The sequence below is a fragment of the Idiotropiscis lumnitzeri genome, unplaced genomic scaffold (assembly GCF_059441095.1).
Source record: "Idiotropiscis lumnitzeri isolate Australia: NSW breed Sydney's pygmy pipehorse unplaced genomic scaffold, RoL_Ilum_1.0 HiC_scaffold_312, whole genome shotgun sequence".
Classification (NCBI taxonomy): domain Eukaryota; kingdom Metazoa; phylum Chordata; class Actinopteri; order Syngnathiformes; family Syngnathidae; genus Idiotropiscis; species Idiotropiscis lumnitzeri.
The window spans coordinates 22501-30000 of NW_028283850.1; positions in this window are offsets into that span (position 1 = coordinate 22501).

A 7500-nucleotide genomic window follows, 5' to 3' on the forward strand; every position below is an offset into this window, starting at 1 on the left:
CTCCATCGCTCCGGGGGTAATAGGCCGGCGTCTGCCACACTTAGCCCGGAGAGGAGCACCTTCCCCGGGCACGGGCCGGGAGCGAGCGCCCCCCAGCTCCATCGCTCCGGGGGTAATAGGCCGGCGTCTGCCACACTTAGGCCGGAGAGGAGCACCTTCCCCGGGCACGGGCGGGGAGCGAGCGCCCCCCAGCTCCATCGCTCCGGGGGTAATAGGCCGGCGTCTGCCACACTTAGCCCGGAGAGGAGCACCTTCCCCGGGCACGGGCGGGGAGCGAGCGCCCCCAGCTCCATCGCTCCGGGGGTAATAGGCCGGCGTCTGTCACACTTAGCCCGAATAGGAGCACCTTCCCCGGGCACGGGAGGTGCCAAGCGGCCCCTAAGTCTACCCTCATGGAAGCTCCGGAGGAGGAGGGCGGGCGTGTGTCACACTTAGCCCGGAGAGGAGCACCTTCCCCGGGCACAGGCGGTGCCAAGCGGCCCCTAAGTTTGCCCTTATGGAAGCTCCGGAGGAGGAGTGCGGGCGTGTGTCACACTTAGCCCGGAGAGGAGCACCTTCCCCGGGCACAGGCGGTGCCAAGCGGCCCCTAAGTTTGCCCAAATGGAAGCTCCGGAGGAGGAGTGCGGGCGTGTGTCACACTTGGCCCGAATAGGAGCACCTTCCCCGGGCACAGGCGGTGCCAAGCGGCCCCTAAGTTTACCCTCATGGAAACTCCGGAGGAGGAGGGCGGGCGTGTGTCACACTTGGCCCGAATATGAGGACCTTCCCCGGGCACAGGCCGTGCCAAGCGGCCCCTAAGTCTACCCTTATGGAAGCTCCGGAGGAGGAGTGCATGCTGCCTGACAGTGAAGCCGAATAGGAGCACCTTCCCCGGGCACAGACGGTGCCAAGCGGCCCCTAAGTTTGCCCTTATGGAAGCTCCGGAGGAGGAGTGCATGCTGTGTGACAGTGAAGCCGAATAGGAGCACCTTCCCCGGGCACAGACGGTGCCAAGCGGCCCCTAAGTCTACCCTTATGGAAGCTCCGGAGGAGGAGTGCGGGCGTGTGTCACACTTGGCCCGAATAGGAGCACCTTCCCCGGGCACAGACGGTGCCAAGCGGCCCCTAAGTTTGCCCTTATGGAAGCTCCGGAGGAGGAGTGCATGCTGTGTGACAGTGAAGCCGAATAGGAGCACCTTCCCCGGGCACAGACGGTGCCAAGCGGCCCCTAAGTTTGCCCTTATGGAAGCTCCGGAGGAGGAGTGCATGCTGTGTGACAGTGAAGCCGAATAGGAGCACCTTCCCCGGGCACAGACGGTGCCAAGCGGCCCCTAAGTCTACCCTTATGGAAGCTCCGGAGGAGGAGTGCGGGCGTGTGTCACACTTGGCCCGAATATGAGCACCTTCCCCGGGCACAGGCGGTGCCAAGCGGCCCCTAAGTTTGCCCAAATGGAAGCTCCGGAGGAGGAGTGCGGGCGTGTGTCACACTTGGCCCGAATATGAGCACCTTCCCCGGGCACAGGCGGTGCCAAGCGGCCCCTAAGTTTGCCCAAATGGAAGCTCCGGAGGAGGAGTGCGGGCGTGTGTCACACTTGGCCCGAATATGAGCACCTTCCCCGGGCACAGACGGTGCCAAGCGGCCCCTAAGTTTGCCCAAATGGAAGCTCCGGAGGAGGAGTGCATGCTGCCTGACAGTGAAGCCGACTATGAGCACCTTCCCCGGGCACAGGCGGTGCCAAGCGGCCCCTAAGTCTACCCTCATGGAAGCTCCGGAGGAGGAGTGCGGGCGTGTGTCACACTTGGCCCGAATATGAGCACCTTCCCCGGGCACAGACGGTGCCAAGCGGCCCCTAAGTTTGCCCAAATGGAAGCTCCGGAGGAGGAGTGCACGCTGTGTGACAGTGAAGCCGAATATGAGCACCTTCCCCGGGCACAGGCGGTGCCAAGCGGCCCCTAAGTTTGCCCTTATGGAAGCTCCGGAGGAGGAGTGCATGCTGTGTGACAGTGAAGCCGAATATGAGCACCTTCCCCGGGCACAGGCGGTGCCAAGCGGCCCCTAAGTTTGCCCAAATGGAAGCTCCGGAGGAGGAGTGCGGGCGTGTGTCACACTTGGCCCGAATAGGAGCACCTTCCCCGGGCACGGGCGGTGCCAAGCGGCCCCTAAGTTTGCCCAAATGGAAGCTCCGGAGGAGGAGTGCATGCTGCCTGACAGTGAAGCCGAATATGAGCACCTTCCCCGGGCACAGGCGGTGCCAAGCGGCCCCTAAGTCTACCCTAATGGAAGCTCCGGAGGAGGAGGGCGGGCGTGTGTCACACTTGGCCCGAATAGGAGCACCTTCCCCGGGCACAGGCGGTGCAAAGCGGCCCCTAAGTCGGTAAAGGTTGAAATAAGTAAATAAATACAAAAAGGACGAGGGGGGAAAAAAAAAGGCAAAAACGTATAAAATTCCCCCATTCATTTCAATGGGCTCGGCCGAATTGGGCTTGCGGGACCGCCGAGGGCACGCCGGAGGGCGGTTGAGTCGGTAAAAGTTGAAATAAATGAATAAATACAAAAAGGACGAGGGGGGGGAAAAAAAAGGCAAAAACGTATAAAATTCCCCCATTCATTTCAATGGGCTCGGCCGAATTGGGCTTGCGGGACCGCCGAGGGCACGCCGGAGGGCGGTTGAGTCGGTAAAAGTTGAAATAAATGAATAAATACAAAAAGAACGAGGGGGGGGGAAAAAGGCAAAAACGTATAAAATTCCCCCATTCATTTCAATGGGCTCGGCCGAATTGGGCTTGCGGGACCGCCGAGGGCACGCCGGAGGGCGGTTGAGTCGGTAAAAGTTGAAATAAATGAATAAATACAAAAAGAACGAGGGGGGGAAAAAAAGGCAAAAACGTATAAAATTCCCCCATTCATTTCAATGGGCTCGGCCGAATTGGGCTTGCGGGACCGCCGAGGGCACGCCGGAGGGCGGTTGAGTCGGTAAAAGTTGAAATAAATGAATAAATACAAAAAGAACGAGGGGGGGAAAAAAAAGGCAAAAACGTATAAAATTCCCCCATTCATTTCAATGGGCTCGGCTAAAATGGGCCTGCAGTACTGCCGAGAGGCCGCCGGAGGACGCCCTAGTAGGCAAACGTTGATCCCCACACACGAGGGGTCAGTTAGGCGACCAGGGGTAGCGTTTAGGCGACCAGGGGTAGCGTTTAGGTGACCAGGGGAAGCGTTTAGGCGACCAGGGGTAGCGTTTAGGTGACCAGGGGTAGCGTTTAGGCGACCAGGGGTAGCGTTTAGGCGACCAGGGGTAGCGTTTAGGCGACCAGGGGTAGCTTTTAGGCGACCAGGGGTAGCTTTTAGGCGACCAGGGGTAGCGTTTAGGCGACCAGGGGCGTTGCAGTTCCGCCGAATTGCATTAGGGGCGCTGCAGTAGGCAAACGTTCTTCCCCCCTAGTCAGAGGGTCATTTGCCTACTTCCCAGGTTTACCCGGGTTTTCCAAAACACCTGGGGCACATTTTCAGGGATCACGTTTTTAGAAACAAAAATATTCATAATTTCTTCTAAGTCCCCTTTCCAGCGGGGAACTTTGAAACATTGTATCCGACCACTGAAGGCTGTTGGCGGGCACGGCGCGGCAAACAGCCCGCACTCAGGCATGGAGCTCCGGGGAAAGTTGCCTAATTTCTTCTAAGTCCCCTTTCCAGCGGGGAACTTTGAAACATTGTATCCGACCGTGGAAGGCTGTTGGCGGGCACGGCGCGGCTCATAGCCGGCCCTCAGGCACGGAGCTCCGGGTGAATTTTCACAAATTTCTTCTAAGTCCCCTTTCCAGCGGGGAACTTTGAAACATTGTATCCGACCGTGGAAGGCTGTTGGCGGGCACGGCGCGGCTCATAGCCGGCCCTCAGGCACGGAGCTCCGGGTGAATTTTCACAAATTTCTTCTAAGTCCCCTTTCCAGCGGGGAACTTTGAAACATTGTATCCGACCGTGGAAGGCTGTTGGCGGGCACGGCGCGGCTCATAGCCGGCCCTCGGGCACGGAGCTCCGGGTGAATTTTACAAATTTCTTCTAAGTCCCCTTTCCAGCGGGGAACTTTGAAACATTGTATCCGACCGTGGAAGGCTGTTGGCGGGCACGGCGCGGCTCATAGCCGGCCCTCGGGCACGGAGCTCCGGGTGAATTTTACAAATTTCTTCTAAGTCCCCTTTCCAGCGGGGAACTTTGAAACATTGTATCCGACCGTGGAAGGCTGTTGGCGGGCACGGCGCGGCTCATAGCCGGCCCTCGGGCACGGAGCTCCGGGTGAATTTTCACAAATTTCTTCTAAGTCCCCTTTCCAGCGGGGAACTTTGAAACATTGTATCCGACCGTGGAAGGCTGTTGGCGGGCACGGCGCGGCTCATAGCCGGCCCTCGGGCACGGAGCTCCGGATGAATTTTTACAAATTTCTTCTAAGTCCCCTTTCCAGCGGGGAACTTTGAAACATTGTATCCGACCGTGGAAGGCTGTTGGCGGGGGTGCGCGGCTCATAGCCGGCCCTCGGGCACGGAGCTCCGGGTGAATTTTCACAAATTTCTTCTAAGTCCCCTTTCCAGCGGGGAACTTTGAAACATTGTATCCGACCGTGGAAGGCTGTTGGCGGGCACGGCGCGGCTCATAGCCGGCCCTCGGGCACGGAGCTCCGGGTGAATTTTACAAATTTCTTCTAAGTCCCCTTTCCAGCGGGGAACTTTGAAACATTGTATCCGACCAAAGGAAGGCTGTTGGCGGGCACGGCGCGGCTCATAGCCGGCCCTCGGGCACGGAGCTCCGGGTGAATTTTTACAAATTTCTTCTAAGTCCCCTTTCCAGCGGGGAACTTTGAAACATTGTATCCGACCGTGGAAGGCTGTTGGCGGGCACGGCGCGGCTCATAGCCGGCCCTCGGGCACGGAGCTCCGGATGAATTTTACTCAATTCTTCTAAGTCCCCTTTCCAGCGGGGAACTTTGAAACATTGTATCCGACCGTGGAAGGCTGTTGGCGGGCACGGCGCGGCTCATAGCCGGCCCTCAGGCACGGAGCTCCGGGTGAATTTTACTCAATTCTTCTAAGTCCCCTTTCCAGCGGGGAACTTTGAAACATTGTATCCGACCGTGGAAGGCTGTTGGCGGGCGCGGCGCGGCTCACAGCCCGCCCTCAGGCACGGAGCTCCGGGGAAATTTGCATCATTTCTTCTAAGTCCCCTTTCCAGCGGGGAACTTTCAAACATTGTATCCGACCACTGAAGGCTGTTGGCGGGCGCGGCGATGCTCACAGCCCGCCCTCAGGCACGGAGCTCCGGGGAAATTTGCCTCATTTCTTCTAAGTCCCCTTTCCAGCGGGGACCTTTCAAACATTGTATCCGACCACTGAAGGCTGTTGGCGGACGCGGCGCGGCTCACAGCCCGCCCTCAGGCACGGAGCTCCGGGGAAATTTGCCTCATTTCTTCTAAGTCCCCTTTCCAGCGGGGAACTTTGAAACATTGTATCCGACCGTGGAAGGCTGTTGGCGGGCACGGCGCGGCTCATAGCCGGCCCTCAGGCACGGAGCTCCGGGTGAATTTTACTCAATTCTTCTAAGTCCCCTTTCCAGCGGGGAACTTTGAAACATTGTATCCGACCGTGGAAGGCTGTTGGCGGGCACGGCGCGGCTCATAGCCGGCCCTCAGGCACGGAGCTCCGGGTGAATTTTCACAAATTTCCTCTAAGTCCCCTTTCCAGCGGGGAACTTTGAAACATTGTATCCGACCGTGGAAGGCTGTTGGCGGGCACGGCGCGGCTCATAGCCGGCCCTCAGGCACGGAGCTCCGGGTGAATTTTCACAAATTTCTTCTAAGTCCCCTTTCCAGCGGGGAACTTTGAAACATTGTATCCGACCGTGGAAGGCTGTTGGCGGGCACGGCGGGGCTCATAGCCGGCCCTCGGGCACGGAGCTCCGGGTGAATTTTTACAAATTTCTTCTAAGTCCCCTTTCCAGCGGGGAACTTTGAAACATTGTATCCGACCGTGGAAGGCTGTTGGCGGGCACGGCGGGGCTCATAGCCGGCCCTCGGGCACGGAGCTCCGGGTGAATTTTACAAATTTCTTCTAAGTCCCCTTTCCAGCGGGGAACTTTGAAACATTGTATCCGACCAAAGGAAGGCTGTTGGCGGGCGCGGCGCGGCTCATAGCCGGCCCTCGGGCACGGAGCTCCGGGTGAATTTTACAAATTTCTTCTAAGTCCCCTTTCCAGCGGGGAACTTTGAAACATTGTATCCGACCGTGGAAGGCTGTTGGCGGGCACGGCGCGGCTCATAGCCGGCCCTCGGGCACGGAGCTCCGGGTGAATTTTACTCAATTCTTCTAAGTCCCCTTTCCAGCGGGGACCTTTCAAACATTGTATCCGACCAAAGGAAGGCTGTTGGCGGACGCGGCGCGGCTCACAGCCCGCACTCAGGCACGGAGCTCCGGGGAAATTTGCCTCATTTCTTCTAAGTCCCCTTTCCAGCGGGGAACTTTCAAACATTGTATCCGACCACTGAAGGCTGTTGGCGGGCGCGGCGCGGCTCACAGCCCGCCCTCAGGCACGGAGCTCCGGGGAAATTTGCCTCATTTCTTCTAAGTCCCCTTTCCAGCGGGGAACTTTCAAACATTGTATCCGACCACTGAAGGCTGTTGGCGGGCGCGGCGCGGCTCACAGCCCGCCCTCAGGCACGGAGCTCCGGGGAAATTTGCCTCATTTCTTCTAAGTCCCCTTTCCAGCGGGGACCTTTCAAACATTGTATCCGACCACTGAAGGCTGTTGGCGGACGCGGCGCGGCTCACAGCCCGCCCTCAGGCACGGAGCTCCGGGGGAATTTGCCTCATTTCTTCTAAGTCCCCTTTCCAGCGGGGACCTTTCAAACATTGTATCCGACCACTGAAGGCTGTTGGCGGACGCGGCGCGGCTCACAGCCCGCCCTCAGGCACGGAGCTCCGGGGGAATTTGCCCCCCTCATTTCTTCTAAGTCCCCTTTAGGCGACCAGGGGTTGACAATTTAGGTGACCAGGGGTTGACAATTTAGGCGACCAGGGGTGACTTTTAGGCGACCAGGGGTGAGGTTTAGGCGACCAGGGGTGAGGTTTAGGCGACCAGGGGTGAGGTTTAGGCGACCAGGGGTAGCGTTTAGGCGACCAGGGGCGTTGCAGTTCCGCCGAATTGCATTAGGGGCGCTGCAGTAGGCAAACGTTTTTCCCCCTAGTCAGAGGGTCATTTGCCTACTTCCCAGGTTTACCCGGGTTTTCCAAAACACCTGGGGCACATTTTTAGGAACCACGTTTTTAGAAACAAAAATTCTTCTATGTCCACCTCCGTGAAAGAAATTGCCCAATGGTTCCCGCGGAAGAGAGCTGCCAGGCGGACGCATACTGCAATAACGGCCGCCCTGGCGCTCTGGTGGATGTTATCCTCGAAATTTCTTCTATGTGCCCATTCCAGCGGGCAACTTGCGAACAATGGTGTCCGACCATGGAAGGCTGTTGGCGGACGCG